We start from the raw sequence: 25,730 nt of genomic DNA on the forward strand, positions 1-25,730 counted from the left end.
GCTCCTCCTGGTATGCACCTATTCACACTAGCCTGGATGTGCCAGTCAGTTTTTTGTCTTGTGTATGTTAGCTTACTGACCGAGCACTCCGCCCTCCACCAGGTGGTGATTTTAATTACAGCAGGCTCCTACTTACCCATAAATGCAGGCATTGACGACGAAGGTGTCCACATTCACCTAGACATCAGCCTTAGCGAGGTATTCACACAAGTAGGGACACATCAGTGAGGCCACCTTGATGATGGTTGATGGGCAGATATAATTTGGCCAAATTTTATGCTAAGCATCTCAAAATTGTTTCCTAATATTCAAAAGCCATATTGCTGTTCATATTTCATATATTTCACAATGACAAGCTTTAGCATTATAAAGTGCAACCTTTTTTTGTATATCATTAAAAGATTGCAGCATGTTTGTGTTGGATCTTTTTGTCACATCACATTCGACCATGCAACTTAAGGAGTCAGTGGAAACCATCGGATTGCGTGCAAATAACATCCGAGTACAGATCAATTGTTATGGACTTACACAAATGAAAAGATGGAGTAATATTTTTTCCATCTTCTCCTCATCCGAGAAAATTGGATCACAGAATGCTGACACTCTGATTAGTTTGATCAGAGTGTGATTAAAACAATCAGCCCAATTATCTCAGATGAGAGAAAATATGCTAATCGGATCGCACAGAGGAAGGGGGTGTTGACTTCGCTCACCTTGGGGGAGAGGAGAGAAGGACCCAGCAGGGCTCGGCTCTCTGGCACGACCACTTGCCCCAGGTCAGTCAGGGAACTGCACCGAGGGCAAATAGTCACAGGAAAGGCTTCCCTTATAGGTACGAGTTAATGAGGTGCTCCCAGTCAGGGAAGATATATATCACCAGTTCAGGCTTGGGATATTCCTCATTAAAACAGTACAATTTGCTGCCACCAGTTCCTTGTTTGAAATGCGCCTCATCCGACAGCAGGCTTATTTCAGGTCACAAACCAACCCGGGTAGCGTATATTAACCAACGGAGCATGCGAACGTGGGGATTCGTGTATCAAGATAAAAGAGCAGCCCAAGATTAATTTCTATTTAATCGCCGGAAGGCATGCTAGAAATATACTGGCATATATTTACAGAACAAAATACAGGTATACAGTCAAGAGTGTAGTACAAGGGTAGGGTATAGATAGGTTGTATTTACCATGTTATGTAGAATGTGATCAAAGGGAGGCTCTGATGGATCGCGTCAGATAGCGGATACTCCTGCCAGTAGAAAACTAAGCTCAAAATCAGAAGTTGCCTCTTATCTCCTAGGCTGCTCCCTCTCGCACTCTGTATTCACCCCTGGGCTTGTGCAGCCTCTCTCCTCCCATACCGGAAAGTATGATTTTCTGTCCAGAACCATGGAGGCTCATAACTTTCCTCCTGAAGCTCTGAATGGAATGGAAGTGGTGCCACTGGATTCTGCTGGATGTTATCTGCACAGGGAGACCAAATATACCTACCATATGTAATTCCTGGTAGCTATGCTTCATGACTCCATAACACAGGGGTCTACAGGTGGCTGCCGGTTGCGGCCGCGTGGGGGAAGGAATGCCAGTTCTGAGAATGTGCTCAGCTAGGCTCAAATATTGTATTCTGTTATTATAAGTCATTTTTCAGATTCAGTACCTCAGAGCCTTGCTGTGACCTGTGGTGCTTGAGTTAGACAAAGGGAGCCAGCTGGCTGTAGCTGCAGGAGAGTTCTAACCCTTGTGATAATTGGTGGAGACCAGAGCTTCAAAGGGCTTTTTCTTGGAGTTAATTAAAGAAAAACATTGATCCTGGGGAATGAATGCCTAGGGAGGGTGGCTGAGTGGTATTAAGCAAGTATTTTTGGGCCAAACTGTATCTTGATGAGGAATTCCATCAGAAATCAAAGTGATATCATTTATATATCATTTTCCCATATCTTACACTCCTCATCCAAAAAAGTTGGATCATACTCTGCTGACACTCTGATTAGTTTGATCAGAGTGTGATTAGCACAAACAGCCAAATTATCTCAGAGAAGAGAAAATACGTTAGTGTGAACCTACCCTAAACATTATGATTTTTTGTCCATGATTGCAGCAAGAAAATACAATATAGATGCAGTGTATGAACTCACCTTTGCATTTTTTTTCAGTGTTTTATGTTTTTCTCTACCTATCTCAGTTGCTAATCTGTGAGATGTGACATCCTCTCACTATCCAAATTCACTAGAAAATGGCTGCTTCCTTCCCTGCCTTTGCTTTTATATAGGCCCTCCTGACTAGCAGTGATATACTATGTGATGTGTTTAGTTGCAAATTCTTATGGCGAAGCCTGACTGACCAAACCTAAGATCATGTGAATTTTTCTCTTGCTGATGAAATCCTCTGCATTGTGTAAAATGTCATTAGCCCCTTTGGGCATTTTACGCAGAGTAAATTATATATTTTTTTTATTTTGCTTGGTCCATTAAATTATAGCAAAAAAATGCACATATTTTAATGTCATCCAATCAATTTGCTTATCTTTTATGTCCTTAAATTTTTCTGAGCTGTCAAAAACTCATGATGAACTTGCTTTTACAGGAAACATTGGAGCCCTTTACACAGCAATATCTAAGAAGAATTGCAATACAATTGAAAATATAATGATCATAGGATCAGGGATTTTTATTTTTACATTTGGCCAATTATCCTAACATAGTGGTCATGGGGCAGAGAGTTTTAGGACTTTTGTTTAGTTACTCTAATGTAGTGATCAAAGGACAGTGATCTTTTTGGACTTTTGATCAATGACACTTATATAGTAATCACTGGGAAAGAGGTTTTATTGAAATATTGGTCAATTAGTGTAATAAAGTTTACTGGGGGGCAGAGTTTCTACAATCCCTATTTATACTTAATTACCCATCATAACGCTTGGATAATCATGGATGCCGACAGAAGAATTTTTGAAAGGCACTATAGCCACAAGGTCATAAGTTCTCACTAACAAAAATGACACCCTGTCAAGAGACAATTGATAAAAGGCTAAGCCGGCATTCTGAACCCATAAATACAGGATTATGTTCACTGTTACAATCAAGGTCGTCCTTGATGATAGAACAATTATATGACATGTTTTTTTTGTGTTATGTAATTAGAATAGATTGGAATAAAGTCACGGCTCATAATTGTCAATGGGCCGATCGATCCTTGTGACAACTTATTGATGGAGTGGCTAAAGCAGTGTTATAAAAAGTGACAGAGGCATGGCATAATGAAAATATAGAGTAATCCTGGCATAAAAGATCTTAACAAGATCGGTGCTCCAGCCCTTTCTATGTTACATGATGTAGAAACAGATAAATCTTTAACTTCTAAGGACAGATGTCCTTGGACTCGACGTAAGACTGAATGGAAAAAGTGATGCAAATTTGAAAAAAAAATGCACTAAGCCATTGATAGCCCAAAAGTGGGAAAAAATGTGGTAATTGTTGGGCTAATAAGACAATGCACTTCATTAGAACACACTGTGTTAGGCATAGTATGCAGGGAGACAGAGCTAGATCAGCTTATTAGTATAGGACACCATAGTACAAAGTTTAGCGTCCCTAAAGGCATAGGCATATTTGATAAATTTCCGACATTCCTTTCCCAAAGAAATGGGAGTTTGGCTTGCTAGCAAAATTTTGCAAGTACCCCTTTCCATATATTGTTTTTGTCCCTTAGGGTATGTGCACACGATCAGTACTTGGAGTAGAAATATTTTCTACAAATGCTAATGTGAACATAGCTATAGTGTACATTTTTAAGTCTGTGTCCCTTGATATCCCTCATCCAAACCCATAAATGCACATCTGGATACCAAGACTGAGTCTAATGATGAAGCATCCTAGTGTCATGTATGCAAAACATTCATGAGATGTTGTTTCTATAAGACTTTAAAGATGGCTGGGAAATTTGGCAACTCTTAGAAAAGTCTGGGTGGGTTTTATTTTTTTTGGGGAGAAATCTTTGTGACACTTTTGGATAATTGGAACATATGATTAAATGGCACCTGCTAAGAAGGAACAGAAGAGTTTGGAGGAGGTTCCACCTGCTAAATAGGAGAAGAGTTTGGAGGAGGTTCCACTTGCTAAATAGGGGAAGAGATTGAAGGAGGTTCCACTTGCTAAAAAAGAGAAGAGTTTGGAGTAGTTTCCGCCTGCTAAATAGGAAAAGATTTTGGAGAAGGTTCCACCTGCTAAATAGGAGAAGAGTTTGAAGGAGGCTCTATCCGCTAAAAAGAAGAAGAGTTTGGAGGAGTTTCCGCCAGCTAAATAGGAAAAGAGTTTGGAGAAGACTCCACCTGCTAAATAGGAGAAGAGTTGGTGGGTAGTTCCACCAGCTAAATAAGAGAAGAGTTTGGAGGAGTTTCCACCTGCTAAATAGGAGAAGAGTTTGAAGGAGGTTCCACTCACTAAATAAGAGAAGAGTTTGATGGAGTTTCTGCCTGCTAAATAGGAAAAGAGTTTGGAGAAGACTCCACCTGCTAAATAGGAGAAGAGTTGGTAGGTGGTTCAACCAGCTAAATAAGAGAAGAGTTTGGAGGAGATTCTACCTGCTAAATAGGAGAAGAGTTTGAAGGAGGTTCCATCCACTAAATAAGAGAAAAGTTTGGAGGAGTTTCCATCTGCTAAATAGGAGAAGAGTTTGAAGGAGGTTCCATCCGCTAAATACGAGAAGAGATTGGAGGAGGTTCTACCTGCTAATAGCAGAAGAGTTTGGGGGCGTCTGCTAAGTAGAAGAGTTTGGATGAAGTTGCACCTGTTAAGTAGAAGAGTTTAGAAGATGTTGCACCTACCTAGAAGGAGAAGAGTTTGTAAGAGATTGTGTACGGAAGGAACAGTATGGTTGGTACGTAACTAGCTGCTGCACATTAGTGCCTGTACTGAATGTTAGCCACATGTCTTAAAGTGGTTATCCAATTTGAATAGTTACTACTTGTTAGAAGGTTTCCTTGACAGTAAGTTGATGACAATGTGTTTCCCTGCTAGGGACTCACAGCGATAAGTTATCTGTGAGAAAATCTTGCAGAGTTCAGATGTTCTGGAAACACCATCATAGGTTAAATTAGGTATCACACACTTACTGGGTTGTTTGTGCCATCTAGCACAAGTCCTTTAGAGCAAGATCAGATGATCTTTGTGGCTGTTCATTACTCTGGACAAACCATAGAAATCTTCAAACGGAGACTGCTCAATGAAATCAGAATTTTCCAATCTGGATAACTCCTTTAATAGTTCATGTGATCAAGACTTGACTTTATGAAATAACTGTTCAAAATTGAAGCTCTTGTTTTCATAGTTTTAGATGCCCTCTGTCTTTAAATAGTGCTTGAGAACTTTTGGCCTAGTTCATTAAGATGAATGTAATACATGTCAGTCTTAACAACAAAGTGTTTTGGAGTAGGATACACCAAAATAAATAAGATATACACGCAACTTGCTGCATCCTCTCGGTGGTGTGCACCTTTTTCTGTGTCACAAGGAATGCTATTGCAATAAGGGATTGGAGTAACATTTCTGGTGTAACTAGTACAATTAGTTTTTTTATTTAGCTGGCTTGTGAAGCCTCACCCAGTCCCATCACGACTTCACCCCACATCAATGTTGTGCAAAAATTTTGTGATAATATTTAAAAGTATTTTTCTCTAGTTTTCTGACATGAACAGTAGTTAAGACTTTGACTTTTGCTTTTTTTTAGGAAAATTACAGCCAGTTATATGGATATACAGTGATTAATTCTCTATTCTAGGGACGCTATGGATGGCACTATTATATGATGGCTATGACTACCACTAGTAAAACGAATCACAATATCCCCTGTCTTACAATCGTTTAGATGGGCATGAAGTTCTTTAGAAGATAAGGCAATCCTTACCGTAATGTAGTAAATTTGTTGCTCCATTAATGGAAAATTGTCATTTTAAGCAAATGAAGCTTGAAATGCTCTGGGCTAGATGATGTACTTCCTGTGACTCTGCCCTCCATCTTTACTTTCCGCCTAGCACCACCTGGATCTGCTTGATTGACAGCTCTATGACACCAAGCTCCTCGGTGTGTGCTCAGCTGCTGTGTGTTTGGACTCAATATCCAGCTTCTTCTATTGCTAATATCTCCTCATGAATCCTTAACTCTGGAACTAGCACCCATGGTCCACAAGACCAGCCGTTTCAGCCATTGTTTGCAGTAAGCACTATGAGCTGACATTCAAAGACTAATCACTATGCTACATTCACCTTTGTAAATGCCTGTGATTTATAGAAATCATCAGTGCAGATGGTTAACCCTCTGCTTGCTCTCTGTGCGATAACCCATCATTTGCCATCAGCATCGCAAGCTGTTATTGGATACTATTGACCTTAAGCTCTTCGTCACCTACATATTTTTACCGCTTAACACCTGCCATTTTTCTCTTTTTCTCTCCTCTTGATTATGTAGTTCCCAGAATTTCCTGCCTTGCCTAATTGTCTCACACCAAGCATAATCAGTTGTCTAGGTCCTATTGTTCCATGTGCCTACCAGCCTGCTGTGCCAATACCTTAGCTACACATCTTCACCATGACCTGGATTTTTTTAATTAATCTCTTTAGGTGAGCTTATGTTACCGTTGCTGTGCCCGCTCTCCCGGCTAGTGATGGCACCTCCGGCTCTGCTTCCTGGTCCCGGTGTACTGTCCTCACTCAGCCCCGCTGTGCTCCTCCCCGGCTTCCGGTCTCTCGCTCTGCAGAAAGATCCCGGCGTCTGCACATGTGCCGGGGGACCTTAGAGGGTGCGCGCACACTTTTGCAGTTCCCTTTGCCCTCGGATGCCCGGACCCAGAAATTTCCTACAGCCAATCCAGGTAAGGCGTACGGTATTTCAGGCTGCCTCCTCCTCCAGGAGGTGTCTGGTTGTCATATAGCCTTCCGCTAGTGTCACAGGCCGGTACTTGCTTCCTCGTGCTCCGTGCGCTGCATGCTTGTGCTCTGTACACGGCCTTGTACATTGGCCTGCATGCTCATACCCTGTTCGCTGTCTTGCCAGTACCCTGCATGTTGGTTACATTGTGCGCTACCCTGGTCCCATATTCCTCTTCCCTCTAACATTCTCTCTCTCCGCAGTTACCTCCCGCCTCAGCGATCCTGTAGTCCTGTCCAGACGTCCACCTCCAGTGTCCGCTGCTACTCGTTATATATCCCTAGTTCCTGTACTAGTGTCCACCGTCCTCCCATGGTTTCTCCCTGTTTCTCACCCCACTTACTATATGAGCCTCCTCTGGGCTTGCCCCTGGCGGTCTCTGTATAGGGATCGGTCTCCAGTAGGTCAGCTTGCCCATGGGTAGGTCTGTTCCACAGTCAAGAGGGTCCACTCTAGGTACTCGTCCCCTCGTGGAATCACAGCTTAACAGCTATGTTATTAATATGACTATTATTAATACATTCTATAACAATATTAAGATATCATCAGATTATTTATGACTATTGTTTGAAGATACATTATTATTATTAATAATAATTTGTTTTGTAAGCAGAATTATATGTTCATAATAATGTACTTTTAATATATTTGGATTCTATTACAGTTTATAACCCATGTGTATCTTAGTACACTGAATTTTCTGTGAAAGATAAAAATTGAGCAATTAATATAAAATAATCCATAAATAACATCTTTATACACAGATACATGGCAATTAGTGAAGTGCCAATGTGCTTGGTAATTGTGTTATCTCAGCATGCTCGGATGTTATCCAAGTATCTTGGGCGTGCTCGGATGATATGTTCGAGTCCCCACGGCTGCATGTTTTGCTACTCTTAGGCAATTCCCACGTGTGTTGTGGCTGCTTAACAAACAGACAATCCCTGCATGTGTTGCAGCTCTCTAACAGTCGTGAGTAATGCAATCGCGGGGACTCAAGCATATTAGCCGAGCACGACCAAGATACTTGCTATCCAAGGATATTCGCTCATCACTAATGGCAATGCATCTATATATATAGACACCAAAAAACGGAGGTGTGAAACCAAATATGTAATTAAAAGTGAAAATTTATTGAATGTCCAGAAAGGTAAAATCACATAAATATGAAGGGACTGAAACTGAACAAAATGAACTCCAAGGGGTCTACAGAAAATGAAAAATGCCAAAAAAAAGAATAAACACTAGGTGGAACCTATTGAATTATGTGAGCTATTTGTGTGGCGCCCCTGAGGGTTCAGTCGCCACAGAGGTACTGCACCTCCTCCTGAGGTGTGGTACCCCACCATCCAGGTAAGGTGGAGACACCTGACCACACTCCAACACCTGCATCCCACACAACATAGTAGTGTAGCAAAGCACCTTTTGTGGCTCCCTGCTTGGAACACGAAGAGTGCTGGGAGGTGGGTGGAGCTTAGTCTGCACAAAAGAGCGGGAGATTATTAGGACTAGGTGAGTCTGACTCGGTGAGTGTGAGAGAGAAGATCCACTGAGTTGGGATGGATTGAAGGAAGTGCAGCAGTGATCTGGGTCTGCTGGCACAGGAAAGAGATATTCAGAAAGCCTAATTCTCCATAAGAAAGATTGATTTGTACGGAACGTGAGAAGAAGAAGTGAACTAAGGATTAGGGTTAGAGCAGAGCCCTTCCTCAAGTTCTCAGCGCATGGCCGGGGTCCGGTCCCTGAGGTTGTATGGATACTAATGGTCCTGCGACAGACACCGGAGAAATAGAAGTTGTCACCACTTTATTCCCACACAAGACTTGGGGGCACAACAGGAACGAGAGTGAGCCGGGACTTAGAAGCAAGGAGTCCCCGAAGCAGGCTACAGCTGTCTGCTGTACAAGTAGAGTTCATAGGAACATCTGACAGGAGGAACTCCAGTGTAACTCAGTACTGTGAGTACTTCACTACGAGCGCTAAAGAGGGAGACGTTCAGAAAAGGCACATATGTTGGCGGAGTGGTGGAACGGAGTACTTCATCTTGCCTGGAAGTTGACTGAGCCCTGACCTGGAGGACACAGAATGGATGCAGGCATCTGAATGCACAACAGACTGTGAGTAAAGCTTTGGAACTACATGCCCTGGTGTCCTCCACTTATTTCTGCGCCAATCCACTCAGCACTGCTACATCTCTGTGCTTACCACTGCACCACTACGCTCCCCTCACTAGCTCTCCATCTACACTGCCCTGGGACTACTGCCCTGCCTGTGGAGGGCCATAACATCATTGCTGCACCACACCATCTGTCCCAGAGGATCTGTCTGCAGCGTCGGCTTAACATCTTCATTGCTGAACACCACAGGTGGCATCACAAATCATTCACTAATAAACTTTAATCATGATCCACACATTCAACATTTCCCTTTTACAATGGACGCCCAGGGCCATGGACCGGGTCACAGCTACTGTGACATCTCCCATTGAAATCCACCGGGCACGGCTCCGAGTACCCCGCTGCCCTGGGTGAGGGCAAGACCGATCCATTTGCATAAAGTAATACCAAAATGGCTGCAAAGAACTAACAATGTGACAACACATTTATATAGTAATAGGCAAAGATCATTTACATATAAAGTGCAATAGTGCAAAAATAAGTATACAGTGATGGTCAGCAAAGCATAACAAAAGTGCAATAGTGCAGCAATAGATTGAGGTAGTAAATCAAAGATGCATATGACAGTGCAAGTGCACAAAGAAATTGCTGTCCACTGGTTATGTGACCATGAATGCAGGCATCTAATGGAGCTGACTGTCACTAGGAGGCATAATTACCGTGTGGACCGAGCAAGGAGATAGTCCCCTTGGAGTTCATTTTGTTCAGTTTCAGTCCCTTCATATTTATGTGATTTTACCTTTCTGTATATTCAATAAATTTTCACTTTAAATTACATATTTGGTTTCACACCTCCGCTTTTTGGTGTCTACTTTGGTTTGAGGTGTGTCTTCTATTATTTTGGTCTTGTTTAGGATTTGATTGCATCTATATATAATTAATTAATAAAACAAAGAACCAGGGGTGCTAAGCACTATTCAACCTGGATACTGAGCAGCAAATAATGGGACAAAACCACCTGATATAGATAAAACTATAAAATAGACTGGTTGTATTATTTGCACTGAGATAGTATCCGGATGTAAAAAATGAGAAACAAGAAATCTGTGATGGAACGTGCACAGAAGTAAGGTTGTTCAAATAACGAAACGGCAATGCCTGCAGTTGCTAATAAATACCAAGTGGCTGTTATAGCCAAATCATATAGATATCTAGAATACCTTAATCACAGCGTGGCAGTTAGCAGTCGAGAAGTCTTTCCTGAAGAAGTCCAGGACAGCGTCCAATACCCGAAGCATCACTCATTTTTTGGAAGCAACTGAGAATCCACATCTTGATCTGTGTTGCGATATCTATCAGTGTCTCTTCACTGGACTTCTGTGCACGTTCCATTACAGATTTCTTGTTTCTCATTTTTTTCATCTGGATACTATCTCAGCGCAAATAATACAACCAGTCTATATATATAATTGCCTTAAATTGTCCATCATCCACTTCCGTCTGGATGTTCCTGAATCCCACAATCCACCTCGCTGACTGGAAGTATGCCGACTGCCATTTTGAAATACCCAAGTGATGGGTATTTCAATATGGCACTCACTGGTGGTACCAGGCCCTTCCATAGTACCACCAGCGGGACACCGCTGGGACCCCCCACCGTCGCCGCCTGACCCCCCGCCGCTGCCGCTGCTGGACCCGCCGCCAATGGACACCCGCCTGCCCACCCACCTCCTTCACAGCCGGCAGGAAAGACCGCAGCTTGCTGCCTGTGCACAGGCTGCAAGCCGTGGTCTTTCCTGCCGGCTGACCGACGCCAGAACCCCCCCACCGGACCCGCCACTGCCTGCCCACCCACCTCCGACACAGCCGGCAGGAAAGTCTGCGGCTTGCGGCCTGTCTTTCCTGCCGGCTGGCCGCAGCTAGACCCCCCCACTGCTGTACCTGCCACCGCTGAACCCCCCCACTGCCGCCGAACCCGCCCACCATGTACATACACACACATGTACACACACACTTGTACACACATGTACGTACACACACATGTACGTACACACACATGTGCGTACTCACACACTTACACACACTTGTACTCACACACACACCTACTCACATATACACACACGTACTCACATATACACACACACGTACTCACATATACACACACGTACTCACGTACACACACACATACACACACGTACTCACATACATACACACACTCACATACACACACACATACACACACATACTCACATACACACACACGTACTCACATACACACACACGTACTCACATACTCACACACACACACTCACATACACACACATACTCACATACACACACACACATACTCACATATCCAGCACAGGCCGCAAACCACCCTCTTTCCTGCCTGCTGTGGCTGCACGGAGGTGGGTGGGCAAGCAGCTGCGGGACACACACACGTACACACACACGTACACACACATGTACTCACACACACACACACTTGTACGCACACAGACACGTACTCACACACACACACCCCACACACACACTTCCCAGACAAAACTTTTCCATCTTCACAACTTTCTTGTTCCTCAGTTTAAATGACTATTTCTTGGAAAGCGTTATGCAAATGTTCGCACTTCTTTCAGCTCATTAGTGCCTATCTCCTAATTACACCTATTCTGTCCTTTAAATCATCGCCTTGATGTGTCCGCCATCTTTTCTTTTCTGCTACTTTGATGCCTTTCATCAGACTTGCTAAAAATTGCCTTAATCTTGCCTTCTATTAGGGACCTCTCTTACCATTTTCCTTAGTTTTTTTTCCCTCTGTTCTCCACTTTCTTTGCCACTTTAAAACTAGATTTTTGGCCTTTGATAAGGTCATTGACTGTTCTGCACAGAATACTTACAGTATATTTTAATGGTCCATTAAAGCTCGCCTATTGTGCCTCGCTGCTTAAATAACCTTTGATGGCAATAGCTTCAGGTAGAACAGAAGGAACAAAAAAGGTAACTTCCCTCATATTTCTAAGTAATTGTCGGCTGATAATTACTTCTGCTGTTCATCTAATCAGTTTTACACTTGTATTTGTTATTAGATAAGTTACCGGGAAAGAATAAGCCAATGCAAATAGCCTGTTGGCTGCCACTGTCACTGCCGTAATTGGAACAGAAAGCGTGTTCTTCTTGAGTGGAAAAAATAAAGCTTTATAGGATTATCACAACCAGAACAGAACATTTCGTAAGACATTAATTGTAAAGGCTTTAGAGAATCATAACACTCTGATTCAGACCTAAGCTAATAAAAACATAAAGATTCCCAAAATATAGACAATATGAAAAAATGAATAACAATGTGCTCTTTCGGTGTGGACCAGTAGGACATATGGACAATGTTTAATAGTTTTTAAGGATTAACGTAGACATGAGTTCAACCTAAAGTCTAACATTTTGATTTAGAGGAAATCAAAAACCCAATGAGGAAAACTCTAATTGCCCCATATTACAGGAAAATATTCTCCCCGACTCCACATAAGGCAATCAAACTGTTTCCCTGGATAAACGTCCCATCACTAAAGTTAGTTCCCATATTATATTTTTTAAGACAGGCATCTAGATCCTACTTAACGCCTTCACGCAGCTGCCAATGTCCATTTTTGCATTTCCATTTTTCCTCCCCCTTTTTCCTCAGCCATAACTTTTATTTTTCTGTGAATATAGCCATATTAGGGCTTGTTTCTTTGCGGGATGAGTTTTACTTTTGAGTGCCAACTATTCATTTTACCACACAGTGTACTGGAAAAACAGGAAAAAAAATTCCAAGAGCGGTGGAATTGTGAAAAAAAAACGCAATTCTGACAATATTTTTTGGGGAATTGTTTCTGCAGCGTACATTTTGTGATTAAAATGATTAAGCAATGATTCTACTAAATAATATGATTACAGTGATACCCAAAATGTTCAGTTTTTTTTTTATTATTTTAGTGGTGAAAAAAAATCCGAAGTTTGCAAAAAATACATTTTTGGGATTGTATCAACATTTTCCGAGACCCATAATATTTTTTATTTTTGACTGAGAGAGATGTGTGCTAACTTATTTTTTGCGGGGTCAGACAACATTTTTATTAGTACCATTTTGAATTAGACGTGACATTTTGATCACTTATTACAGCCTTTTATATGGAATAGCAATGACCAAAAAAATTTAATTTTGGCATTCTTGAAGTTTTTCCATTTTCGGTATTTACTGATAGGATAAGTTGTTTTTATATTTTGATAGATCAGACTTTTCTGAAGGTGGCAATTTTTTAATTTTTTAAAATTTTCAATGGGGAAAAAGTAGGATGATTTGAACTTCTGTATTTTTTTCATATTTTACAAAATATGTCTTTTTAGTGTTATTGTCTCTTAGGGGACTTGAAGCTGGGATTGTTCAATCGCTTGTCCTTTCAAGCCCAGCCACAGCCAAAGTTTCACAGGAGCTCCTCAATGACAAGCACAGGGGTCATCAGCTGAGCTCCGACTGTCATGACAACTCATCATCACGTCATTGGCATGCCGATGGGCATAGAAAATGGCGCACGTGCACTTTGGAGCATGTTAAATGTCATTGTCAGAGATTGAAAGTGGCTTTTAGCAATTTAACAGTCACAAATGGAGCACTGCTCCACCCGTGACTGTTAGCAGCAGTTCATAGCTGTAAAACACATCCATCACCTGCCGAGTATGAGGTGGGCTCAGTGTGGTAGCCCACTCCATACTCTTTCTTATAACATGCACAGTTCACTTATGGCTGATGACTTGAAAAGGTTAAACATTTTTAATGAATCAACCATTACACCATCTGAGAGTTCCATAATCTTACTGCTATTACAATAAAGAATCTATTGTCTCACTGCTCTTACAGTAAAGAATCTCTGTCTTTTATTATAATTAAGCCTTCTTTCATCTAGGCATAGGAGATGCCTCCTTGTCATCAGTAAAGGCCTAGGTGTAAAAAGATCATTTGAAAAAATGATGTACTATCCCCTCAAAAATGTGTGCATTATAATAAGATCGCCCCTAAGCCATCATTTTTACTAACTGAATAACTCCAAGTTTGATAAGTTTAACCTGTCTTGGTATTACAGCCCACCCATTCCCTTAATAACCATGGTTGCTCTTTTCTACACTTGCTCTAGTTCAGCTCTGTCCTTCTTATACATTAGAGCCCAACATTGTACACAGTATTCTTAGTTGCCACATCAATGATTTGTATAAAGGCAAAACTATGTATGAGCATCTATGCTTCTTTTAATGCATCCCATGATTATATTTGTCTTGGCAGCACCTGCCTGACACTTAATGTCTAAAGCAGAGTTTGCTGTTCACCTGTACACCCAAATATTTTTCAGTGACAGTTTTACCCAGTGTTTACCATTTACTACGTAATTGCACATGTTATTTTTTCTCTGCCCAAGTGCATGACCTTACATTTATCTACATTAACCTTCAATTGCCATTCCTTAGCCCAAGTCTCCAGCTTACATAAATCTCTGTGTAATTCTAAAATATACCCCTCTGTTTTGATTACCTTGCAAAATTTATCATCTGCAAATATTGAAATTGTATCATGCATGCCTTCCACATGGTCATTAATAAATATGATGAAAAAGAGGGTCCAATACTGATCCCTGTGGTATCCCACTTTTCAGTGTGACCCAAAAAGATTGCGTTCCTTTAATAACCACCTATTGCTTGCTATCAAGGAGCCAGTTGCTAACCCAGTTGCAAATATTTTCCCTTAGTCCTATTGCTCTCAATTTATACGCCAAGCTTTAATATCACACTGTCTCATAGACTTGGACTTTTGCATGGTTTTGAAAATTCTAGATATACTACGTCCATCATGTTTCCCTGGTTCAGTCTTCATGGAGGCTGATCAGATTTGAAAGGACCGATCCTTCAAAAACTCATATTTATGTTGGATCAAGTGATTATTTTTATTGAGATACTCTAGAAGTAGCATAGCATGACTTAGAATTGGTAGAGAATGTCTAGCATTCCTAATCATTTCTTCTGTTTTTTTTCTTGTGGAAATACTGCACAGAAAAAGTAGTTTAGTAGATTGGCCTTTCTCCCATCCTCTTTCACCATTTTAGCCCGAAGATATACAACCAGATATAGATGGAGGTCCTCAGGTGTGCCCGACGTGAACACCACACTGACAAGCTGAAACTGTCCCTGTATTACAGAATCTGGTATACATTTTCATGGTCTGGAAGTATGCCAACATTTCATCTCCAATGCCTTCCTGGCAGTGGTTGACCCTGGAAAAATTATAGAAGAAACTCCAAAACTAAATCTGTTGTCCCTGATACGACTTTCCCGATTGAAACATATCATCTAATTTCTAATACTTGTTTTTTTGTTTGAGGTCCAAGTAGAAATGATTGAATCACTTCAAAGTGAATTAAATTTGCTTTAAAGTTATCAAAAAGATGATATTTAACAGAATTAGAATTTCTTTTGAGATGATTAAACCATCTTCAGTCTCTTCGAGTGCCTTGCAAGATTGGAGTTTTGTAGACTAGTGGCTAAGAAAGTGTACCTGAGGTACAAAATTCATTGGTAAGGACAAGAAAATGAATTGGTACTGTCATACTGGCCTACTGTTAGGGATGGACATCAACAAGGTCTTTATTTGTAGTGCACAAAGCATGCTACCAATAAAATTTTAATTTTTTTTCATTACCTCCCTTCTTTCTCTGTGCCACACTCTTGTTTACCCCGGTCACATTACCTTTACACCCTTTGAATGTGCTTGTGAATGTTGGGACTTCACCTTATGGAAAGCAGGAAAACCCGGTCACAGGGGAGCGCAAAGGACAAGGAGGAGGAGAGTAGTTAAAAGGTTTCTTTTTTATTAGATTCCGCTACGCGTTTCGATGGATAACCTCCATCTTCATCAGGTGGTGATATGCCACCTTTTAACTTCTCCCCTACTACTTGTCCTTTGCGCACCTCTGTGACCGGGTTTTCCTGCGTTCCATGTTCTCATCCTCCTTTGAGGCACCTGGCAGGAGTTGCATCAGACCTAATCTAACCAGCGGTCTGGGATCTTCCAGCCTGGCGCTCCATTTATCTGTCTCATCAGGACTTCACCTTATGACATAGAATGCCAGTATCATGCACAAAAAACTTTTACAGCACTGATTTCCTAGAAGTTTTAGCGGCACCCAGGAGATGTACCAACTTTTCCTGGAGTATGAGAGGTCTTCCCTTTTAATTCACAACCTCCAAAAATAAAGATGGCATGTATGGAAACTGGTATCCCCCTTTCTAATGATTAGTGGGAGTCCAAAATGCTGGAGCTCTCGCATATTTATCACCTATGCATGATATATTCTAAATCTACTATTTGTCTTTAGATGGTCATTTTTAAGATTGTTTGAATTTATGATATGGATTCAAAGATCAAACTAGAAAAGTCTCATGTGACAGAGAGCACAGGTTAGAGAGTTTCTCACCTGTGACGTAACTTGGAGCTTCTGTTCTTCAGTGCATCTGCTTCCTCTAAAATGTCATGATATGAGACACAGATGTTGAAGATTCTGTTACTTCAAGTTGAGTATGGTTCAGTGTGGCCCACCAGAGGACAGAACAAGATTTACAAGGTTCAAAAGAATCATAGAATGGTAGAGTTGGATGGGACCTCCTGGGTCATCTGGAACAACCTCCTGCTAAAAACAGGATTCACTAAACCATCTCAGACAGATGTCTGTCCAGCCTCTGTTTGAAGACTTCTATTGAAGGAAAACTCACCACCTCTCGTGGCAGCCTGCTCCACTCATTGATCACCCTAACTGTCAATAAGTTTTTTTCTAATATCTAATCTGTGTCTCCTCCCATTCAGGAGGAAAAGAAGAGGATAACCCAATTTTCAAATAGATTTCAAAGCAAAATAGTTGCTATACAGGTCATTCATTTATTTTTTTTGGGGGGGGGTTTCTTACAAATACATAACATAAATTCACTGGTAGTCACCATGCGTAGAGCTGGGCGATTGATTGCTAGGAAATGGTATAGAAATATATCCTTAAAGATTTGACTTACTGTAATATAATGTTATTGATGACCTATGCTAAATGAATCATCAATATCTGAACAATGGGGGTCCGACACCTGGCACCATGACTGATGCCAGATCAGCTTTCCTTTAAGACCTAGTTTTAATAATATAGGCTACTATACCAAATATGTACTTATTGTAGACCTTTCAACAAATTGTAGTGAAGTCACTCTTCACTTTATGTCATCATTCCATATAAAATCCATGCTTACCTTTCTGGGCTATTTTTGTTGAAAGGAAGTTGTTAGACCTCTTTAATTGAAGCTAATTTTTCTCATATAGATTATTTATATTATTTACATATTCCATACACTTTTTCCCAGATTTGCAAATTTAATTCCCAAAAGCAAACATTACAAAAGAACACGTTCCCAAGTGTCTATGAGCAATGCACGGTGATAAACTTGGCTCTATCGCAATGTTAAACTCTGATATTTCAATATTCACTGTGATTTTAATCAGATGCTGACTTCATGAAGCTAATCTGTCATCTGTATGTCAAAGCGAGTCCACGGCTGCGGGCTGGGGGCTACAACGCAGCATGACACCACGGGAGTCAATGCACTTACTCCCTTTATAGAGAGAAAATGAAAAAAAATCCCCCGCTGTTCCTTGACAAACCGACAGCATGGCAAAAAGAAGGACTTAGATTTTGCAATCAATATCTTCAGTTTCATGTGATATTTTATAGTAATTTATAATATTATAGTCCTTGCGGTGCAAAAATAAAATAAAAAATAAAGTTGTAGAGCCCTATTTGCAATTTTGAGTTTAAGAGGTTTTCCACTTTCAATCATTTCCTTATTTTTGAAGGTGTCTACAATTAAGTGATCACAGCCTATTCTGCTGTTGGGATCCAGAGTGATCAGTTTTGATCGGTGGTGGTATCTTGAAGTAAGTGATTATTTTTAGTGTGGCACCTCCATAGGACAAAAGAAGAATTACATCATTCCAAATAAAATTATAATGACCTGTCTAGTTAAGAAATAAGGGTTGAGAATGAGGGATCTCGCTGGAGTATCCTTTATAGAGTACTTTTTCTACCTGTCATGGTATAGGACATGGTTAAGGTCCTGCTCTCTCAGGGTTAACTTTTGCTGGCCTCCCTTTGGATCTGGGAGGGGTATTTATACTCACTCCAGACTATGATTCCCTATCAGCTATACTGTTGTTCTGACTGTGTGTTTGACCCCTTGGTGTGCTAGTGTAGGGTTCGAGCAGGCTCACAGGATGCAGTGACGAGACACGAGACTGAATGTGGGGTGAAATAAACTTTTATAAGTTTTAAAGCCGCAAGGGCTAAAACTGCTTAAATCAGACAAAACGGGTAACACTTATTTGTCCTCGCAGGGACTCGTAAAACAACATAAAAAAAACAAAAAGGGTCCTTATTTTCCCTATAATACACTTAGCCTTCCGGGCGTCGCTCGAGTTCACGACCACTCAGGGGTTGCAGATGTGGCTGCCTTGTAATCCACGACTTCCCGGAAGGACTTGTGCTTGTCCAGCCCCGAAGAGACCAGAACGATGGGGCGCAGCAGGCCCTTAAGAAACTGGACGGTGGGGCGCAACGGGCCCTGTAGTAACCGGAACGATGGGGCACAACAGGCCCTGAAGAAACCGGAACGATGGGGCACAACAGGCCCTGAAGAAACTGGGCGGTGGGGCGCAACGGGCCCTGAAGAAATGGGGTCGATGGGGCACAACGGGCCCTGAAGAAGCTGGCACGGTGGGGCACAACAGGCCCTGAAGAAATGGGGTCGGTGGGGCACAACGGGCCCTGAAGAAGCTGGCACGGTGGGGCACAACAGGCCCTGAAGAAATGGGGTCGGTGGGGCACAACGGGCCCTGAAGAAACTGTTCAGGGGGGTCAATCTCCCAGGCGTCCGTTTAGAGGCGCTCGTTCCCCAGCCAGGTCATGACGCAGTTTCAAAAAAATACATAAACGTTAACAAATTCTGCTCAGTGTCCCCTCAGTAACCGGGACGGGCTCTGAGGCCGCCTATAGCGAGGTGACGTCCCCTGAGGTCGGTGATGACGGGGCCGCAGCTGTGGGAGAAGACAGGGGGGCAGTGTCCTGGCCACTGTACCGGATTGCTGTGTCATCGCAGCGGTCGCCTGAGATCCCGGTCCTGTCACACCACGGAGGGAATCAGCGGCCGTCACTTTATCTGAATCTTTGCGGGGGGAAACTCCCGGGGAGAGTCTCTTACGCGTCAACCTTCGGTCAGTCTCAAATTTCCCTTTTTCAGACTCCTGCCTGTCTCTCTTTTCCACACCGTCAGTTGCCACAGTCCTCTCTCTGCCGCACGGCTTCCTCTCTCCTGTCAGGCTCTCTGCCAACTGCCACCTCAGCGCGTCCCCTGCTCCTTTTACCCTCGCCCCGCCCCCTGTTGCCCTGACAACTTCAGTCGCATGTCTCCCTTTGTAATCCCCCTGATGTGGTTTCTTCAACAACCCTGATGGCGGTCCCCCTGGTTCCAGCCCAATCACTGTATGGGGGTCCTCCTCCCCACATTCCCCCACCCTGTAAGCTCGCCAGTCCTCGGGCGAGGGTGTTAGTCTATTGAGATTGGTCTGTAAAGGTGTCAATATTTGTTGCCATACGAACTGGTCTTGTTCATACCGTTCGGGGGGTTTGCCGGCTGTTGACCGCTCGGAGCGTCTAAGTTCGACTGGGGTGGAATCTTCTGGGGTGGTGGACGTCGGTGAGCTGCAAGATGCCGGTGGGTTAATTGTGTCAACTGGCTCATTATTGGGTGGAGGGCCCTTGGGAACTGGAGGGAAATCCTCGTCGTCTGAGTCCCAGCATATGGACTCCGGTTCGGATGTCTTCGGGACGGGTTCCAGTTGCTTCGGGTCGGAAGAAATACACAGGCGCAACATATTACGATGCACAATGCGAGTAGGCAGTGTTTCATCCTGCTCGGGCTGTATTTCGTACACAGGTCCTTCTGAATGGATACGGCGTAGTACCCGATAAGGACTCTCTTCCCAACGTGACTCCAGTTTATTCTGGGGGCGTTGATCTAGTACAAGCACACGGTCCCCGCTTTGGAGATGGGGAGGGGAGGTTGTATTCTTCCCGGGGTGTTCCCAGTCTTGAAGTTTGGTATGTACAATTCGGTGAAGAGTTTGCAACCTGTGGCGATGATTTCGGACCCAAGACGACACTCCGGTCCAGGGCCGAGGCTCTTCGGGGTCCAACTCTACCTCCGTGATCCCTTTACCCTCTCGTCCGAACAGCAGGAAATAAGGAGTATAGCCCGTTACTCGATGTACCCGATTATTATAAACCCACACTAATTCAGAAACATATTCAGGCCAACGAGCTTTCTTGTCACTCTCCAGAGTGCGTAGCATTTGAATCAATGTCCGATTAAATCGCTCACAAGCCCCATTCCCTTGCGGGTGATATGGTGTGGTCCGGGATTTATCAATCCCATAAAGATGATGTAGTTCCTCCATAACTTTCCCCAAAAAACATGCTCCCTGGTCGGAATGTATGCGTTGAGGACAGCCGTACACTTGTATAAAATTTCTGCAAATTGCGGAGGCGGCTGACTCCGCGGTCTGGTCTCGAGTAGGGGTGACCACAGCGAATTTAGTGAAATGATCCACCATGACGAGGCAGTGTTCGTATCCCTGGAATGCGGGACCAATGTGCAGATAATCCACCGTCAAGAGCTCCAAGGGTTCTGAAGTCACAATCGTCTGTGTTGCGGCCCTCTGAGCAGGCGGTTTGGCCAATTCACATAAGCGGCAAGTACGACAAACTTCGTCCACAACAGCCGACAAGCGTGGGTGATAAACTTTCTGTTGTAACCATTGCAAAGTCTTTTTGACTCCGAAGTGGGCCCCTTTTTCGTGAGCCTCTCGAGCCAGTTCGTGTAGTTGAGCTCCGGGCGTAACCACCTGCCAAACAGTCGTTGAGGTTGTTTGCGAAGTGATCTTACGGTACAGTAATCCCCTTCGGATAATCAGTCTCTCCCATTGTCGCAGCATCAGCGACAGGTCTTGGGTCAAAGCTTGTCGTTGAGTATCAGTGGGTAATTGACCAGCGGCGACCCATGTCCGGAGAAGTCCAACTTCTTCATCTTCTTGTTGCTGTTGTATCCACTTATTACGAGATTGTTCCAGGATGCCCCTGTGGGCCTCTGGGGAAGATACTTTTGCATCAACATTGGTGAGCACGGCAGCGGTAAGAGCGAACGGTATTTCCTCTCCTTCTAATTCTTCGTCTCGATTCTGTCCAGGAGTTGTATGTCGAATCCTAGAGAGAGCATCTGCATGAACATTCTCGGCCCCTCTTTTGTAAATAATCTTGTAATTGTACTTCGCCATTCGGGCCACCCATCGCTGCTCCAAAGCCCCCAACTTGGCGTTTTCCAAATGAGCCAGTGGGTTATTGTCAGTTCGCACTACCACCTCGGAGCCCGCTAGGTACTCTGCGAATCTCTCCGTCATAGCCCACACCACTGCGAGGAGCTCGAGCTTAAAAGAGCTGTAATTGTCAGGGTTACGCTCGGAGTCATGGAGTGAACGGCTTCCATATGCTATCACCCTTTCCCGGCCATCCTGAACTTGTGACAACACAGCTCCTAGCCCGTGAAGACTCCCGTCAGTGTGCAGGATGAACGGCTGAGAAAAATCCGCATAAGCCAACACTGGGGCATCCGAGAGTGCAGCCTTGAGATCTCGGAAGGCCTCTTCCTGAGGGTGTTGCCACTGGATTTTTCGCCCATTGGCCCCAGCGGGAGCCCCCTTCAGCAGGTCATGTAGGGCTCGAGCTCGACATGCAAAATTCTTTACGAAACGACGGTAATATCCAGCTAACCCCAGAAAAGCCCGCACGTCTTTCACCGTCTCGGGGGTAGGCCATTCCTGGATAGCAGCAATCTTCTCCCGGGATGGCCTCACACCTTCTGCCGAAACGACATGACCCAGATACTCAATCTGAGAGCGAAATAGGTGACATTTCTGAGGCTTCACCTTCAACCCGTACTTTTGCAGCCGGCTGAGTACCTGTCCCAACCGCTTCAGGTGGTCCTCGAAGGAGGCGGCATAGACGATGATGTCGTCCAGGTAGATCAACGTGGCCTCAAAATTGAGATCCCCTAGACATCGCTCCATCAATCGCTGAAATGTCCCGGGGGCGTTGGCCAGCCCGAATGGCATTCGATTAAACTCAAACAGTCCCATGGGCACTATGAACGCCGTCTTAGCTCTGTCCTCTTCTGACATAGGCACCTGCCAGTACCCACTGGCCAAGTCCAGGGTCGAAAAATATGTTGCTTTACCCAATGCAGACAGAGATTCTTCTATGCGGGGCAGTGGGTATGAGTCTTTAATAGTGCAAGCATTCAATTTACGATAATCAACACAGAATCGTAGTGTACCATCTTTCTTCCGGACCAACACGATGGGGGCCGCCCAAGGGCTTTGACTTTCCCGTATCACCCCTTTTTGTAGCATCTGAGCCAGCAAAGTTTTCACCTCCTGATAGAGTTGTGGCGGGATCTGTCGATATCGTTCTCGGATAGGGGCCGCTCCTGCTGTGGGGATCTCATGAGTGATGGCGGTGGTACACCCAAAGTCGTCCTCATGACTAGCAAATACTTCATGGTACTGTCCCAGCAATGCTTTTACTTGTGAAAGTTGGGCCGCAGTTAGTCCAGAAAGCTCGGCCCGCATCTGCTCCAAAATATTTCGGCCCTTCTCTTGTGTCGAGACTTCGTGGGCCTGTAGGGTTCGTATTGTTACCTCCCCAGGATCCTCGGGGTGTACTCGTAATTGAACCGCAGCAGCGGGCAGCACTTCTTCTAGAGGCTTTACTAGTTTGGCCAGTACAGTCCGTGCTTTCAGAATGATATCTCGGTCTTCAAGGTTAACGCAGCGGACCAGGGCGGTTCCTTTTCGCTCCGTAGCGAGGGAACGGGCCACCAGTATGCCGGGAGGTAAGTGCTCTGAGTGACACGGCTCCACCTGCACCTCTACGCCTTCCAAAGGTATCGGGGCCCGAATTGGCAGGGCCACCACTGTCTGTCCAGGAGGCAGCACAAGCAGGGGTGCCGCTGTCGCGATGACCTTGCCCAGAGCCTCACCCTCCTGGCAGTCCCGATGCACCCGCGCACCTCGCACCAGCTGCTGGAATACCTGTCCCTGAGCTGTGCGAGAACCCCACTGCTTCAGTGTCCTTTGTGTGGGATCATTAAGCAACAGGTTACCAAACTCTTTTAAAATATTCATGCCTAGGGTGACGGGGTGTCGTTGATCAGCTTCTCCTTGAGTCAGCACCACCCCTCTGCGGCCGAGGGGTTTACCGCACAACGTCACCTGCACCCACACTACCCCGGCAACCGGAACCGGCAGTTGGTTGGCGGCTACTAGTCTAATCATGGGCCCCCACTGAGGCCTTGCTGCCTCCGGAAAGTTTTGTTGAAAGTACGCTGCGGGCATAGTGGTTACTTGTGACCCAGTGTCCACCAGACACCGGACGGCCCGGCCCTCTACTTCTGCCCAAACTTCAGGACACTTTGCTACCAAATCTTCGGGACTTCCACCACCCCTAGTTGTGGTTTTCGGCTCCGAGCGGCGTCCCCCCAGCCCGGAGCCCTTTAGTTTAATGGCCGCCGGGGTGGGTATCTCCCACGCCGCGGACACTCTCGGGCGAAGTGGCCTGGTTCTCCACACTCATAACACCGGGCCGGTAGAGATTGACCACCTCGCGGAGAGCGTGACCCCCAGGGACCGGGATTAGCACTGGGTCGTCCAGTCTCCGGTTCGGTTCTTCTCTTTACTTCAGCCAACTCGCTCTTTATATTTTTCAATTCACGCTTCATCTCCTCCACCCATTGAGGTTCCTCAACTGTGTTCGAGGAGGCCTCCACACCTCGGACCTTCCCCACGGGGACCGCCATCCCCTGCTCTTGCTCCTGAACCCGTGCCTGACTTCCCACTTCTGAAAAGTCGATTTGGGGATTCATTCTGATCCGTTCCCTTAAAGCCTGCTTTATCAGTGGATCTCGCAGTCCAGTCACCAGTAGGTCACGTAGGGTTATGTCAACAGGTCCTACCCCTACCCCATCTTTTCTTTCAATAGCCGTATGCAACTCTTGGAGTACATTCATATACTGAGTAATCGTCTCCCCCTCTGCCTGCATCTGGCTAAACAGTCGGGTCCTTAACTCTCCCACATTAGTGGGATCCCCATGGGTCTGTTCCACTATCTGCAACACCTTTTCAAAAGTGTTGCGGTGCCCCGGGGGTTTCAACATCACTGACCTCCGCACCTCCCCGTCTAGGGCCATGAGTGCCACTTCAGCTTCCAGGTCAGGGGTCATTGGGTGCATCCGAAAAAGCCCCCTCATCCGCTCTGTCCAGCTCCATAGCATAGCATTTGAGCCAGAGAATCTAGGCAGGTTGTTCAACATGGCCCCCAATGAGATGCTGGTACGGGGACCCTCATTATTTACAGAGCTTACAGCTCCCCCATGTTCGGGGCTACCACTGTCCGCGCTCGGAGACTGCATCCTGCCGACTACGCCAAGTGTAGGGTTCGAGCAGGCTCACAGGATGCAGTGACGAGACACGAGACTGAATGTGGGGTGAAATAAACTTTTATAAGTTTTAAAGCCGCAAGGGCTAAAACTGCTTAAATCAGACAAAACGGGTAACACTTATTTGTCCTCGCAGGGACTCGTAAAACAACATAAAAAAAACAAAAAGGGTCCTTATTTTCCCTATAATACACTTAGCCTTCCGGGCGTCGCTCGAGTTCACGACCACTCAGGGGTTGCAGATGTGGCTGCCTTGTAATCCACGACTTCCCGGAAGGACTTGTGCTTGTCCAGCCCCGAAGAGACCAGAACGATGGGGCGCAGCAGGCCCTTAAGAAACTGGACGGTGGGGCGCAACGGGCCCTGTAGTAACCGGAACGATGGGGCACAACAGGCCCTGAAGAAACCGGAACGATGGGGCACAACAGGCCCTGAAGAAACTGGGCGGTGGGGCGCAACGGGCCCTGAAGAAATGGGGTCGGTGGGGCACAACGGGCCCTGAAGAAGCTGGCACGGTGGGGCACAACAGGCCCTGAAGAAATGGGGTCGGTGGGGCACAACGGGCCCTGAAGAAGCTGGCACGGTGGGGCACAACAGGCCCTGAAGAAATGGGGTCGGTGGGGCACAACGGGCCCTGAAGAAACTGTTCAGGGGGGTCAATCTCCCAGGCGTCCGTTTAGAGGCGCTCGTTCCCCAGCCAGGTCATGACGCAGTTTCAAAAAAAGACATAAACGTTAACAAATTCTGCTCAGTGTCCCCTCAGTAACCGGGACGGGCTCTGCGGCCGCCTATAGCGAGGTGACGTCCCCTGAGGTCGGTGATGACGGGGCCGCAGCTGTGGGAGAAGACAGGGGGGCAGTGTCCTGGCCACTGTACCGGATTGCTGTGTCGTCGCAGCGGTCGCCTGAGATCCCGGTCCTGTCACACCACGGAGGGAATCAGCGGCCGTCACTTTATCTGAATCTTTGCGGGGGGAAACTCCCGGGGAGAGTCTCTTACGCGTCAACCTTCGGTCAGTCTCAAATTTCCCTTTTTCAGAC

At 44.9% G+C, this 25,730-nt stretch overlaps 1 protein-coding gene and 1 long non-coding RNA gene across 3 annotated transcripts in view; one reads left to right on the forward strand and one right to left on the reverse strand.

The window, feature by feature from the left end:
• Positions 1 to 7,594, forward strand: part of LOC141098744 (uncharacterized) — a 28,605-nt gene extending 21,011 nt beyond the window's left edge. Inside the window, exons 2-3 of the long non-coding RNA XR_012234345.1 lie at positions 6,613 to 6,863; positions 7,123 to 7,594. This is a non-coding gene — a long non-coding RNA (uncharacterized lncRNA). The remainder of the gene's footprint in view (positions 1 to 6,612; positions 6,864 to 7,122) is intronic.
• Positions 1 to 25,730, reverse strand: part of CTNNA2 (catenin alpha 2) — a 918,592-nt gene that overhangs the window by 129,763 nt on the left and 763,099 nt on the right. The gene's annotated exons all lie outside the window — the stretch shown is intronic.

This window comes from Dendrobates tinctorius, unplaced genomic scaffold, assembly GCF_039654945.1.
Source record: "Dendrobates tinctorius isolate UK_male_01 unplaced genomic scaffold, ASM3965494v1 ptg000095l, whole genome shotgun sequence".
Taxonomy (NCBI): Eukaryota; Metazoa; Chordata; class Amphibia; order Anura; family Dendrobatidae; genus Dendrobates; species Dendrobates tinctorius.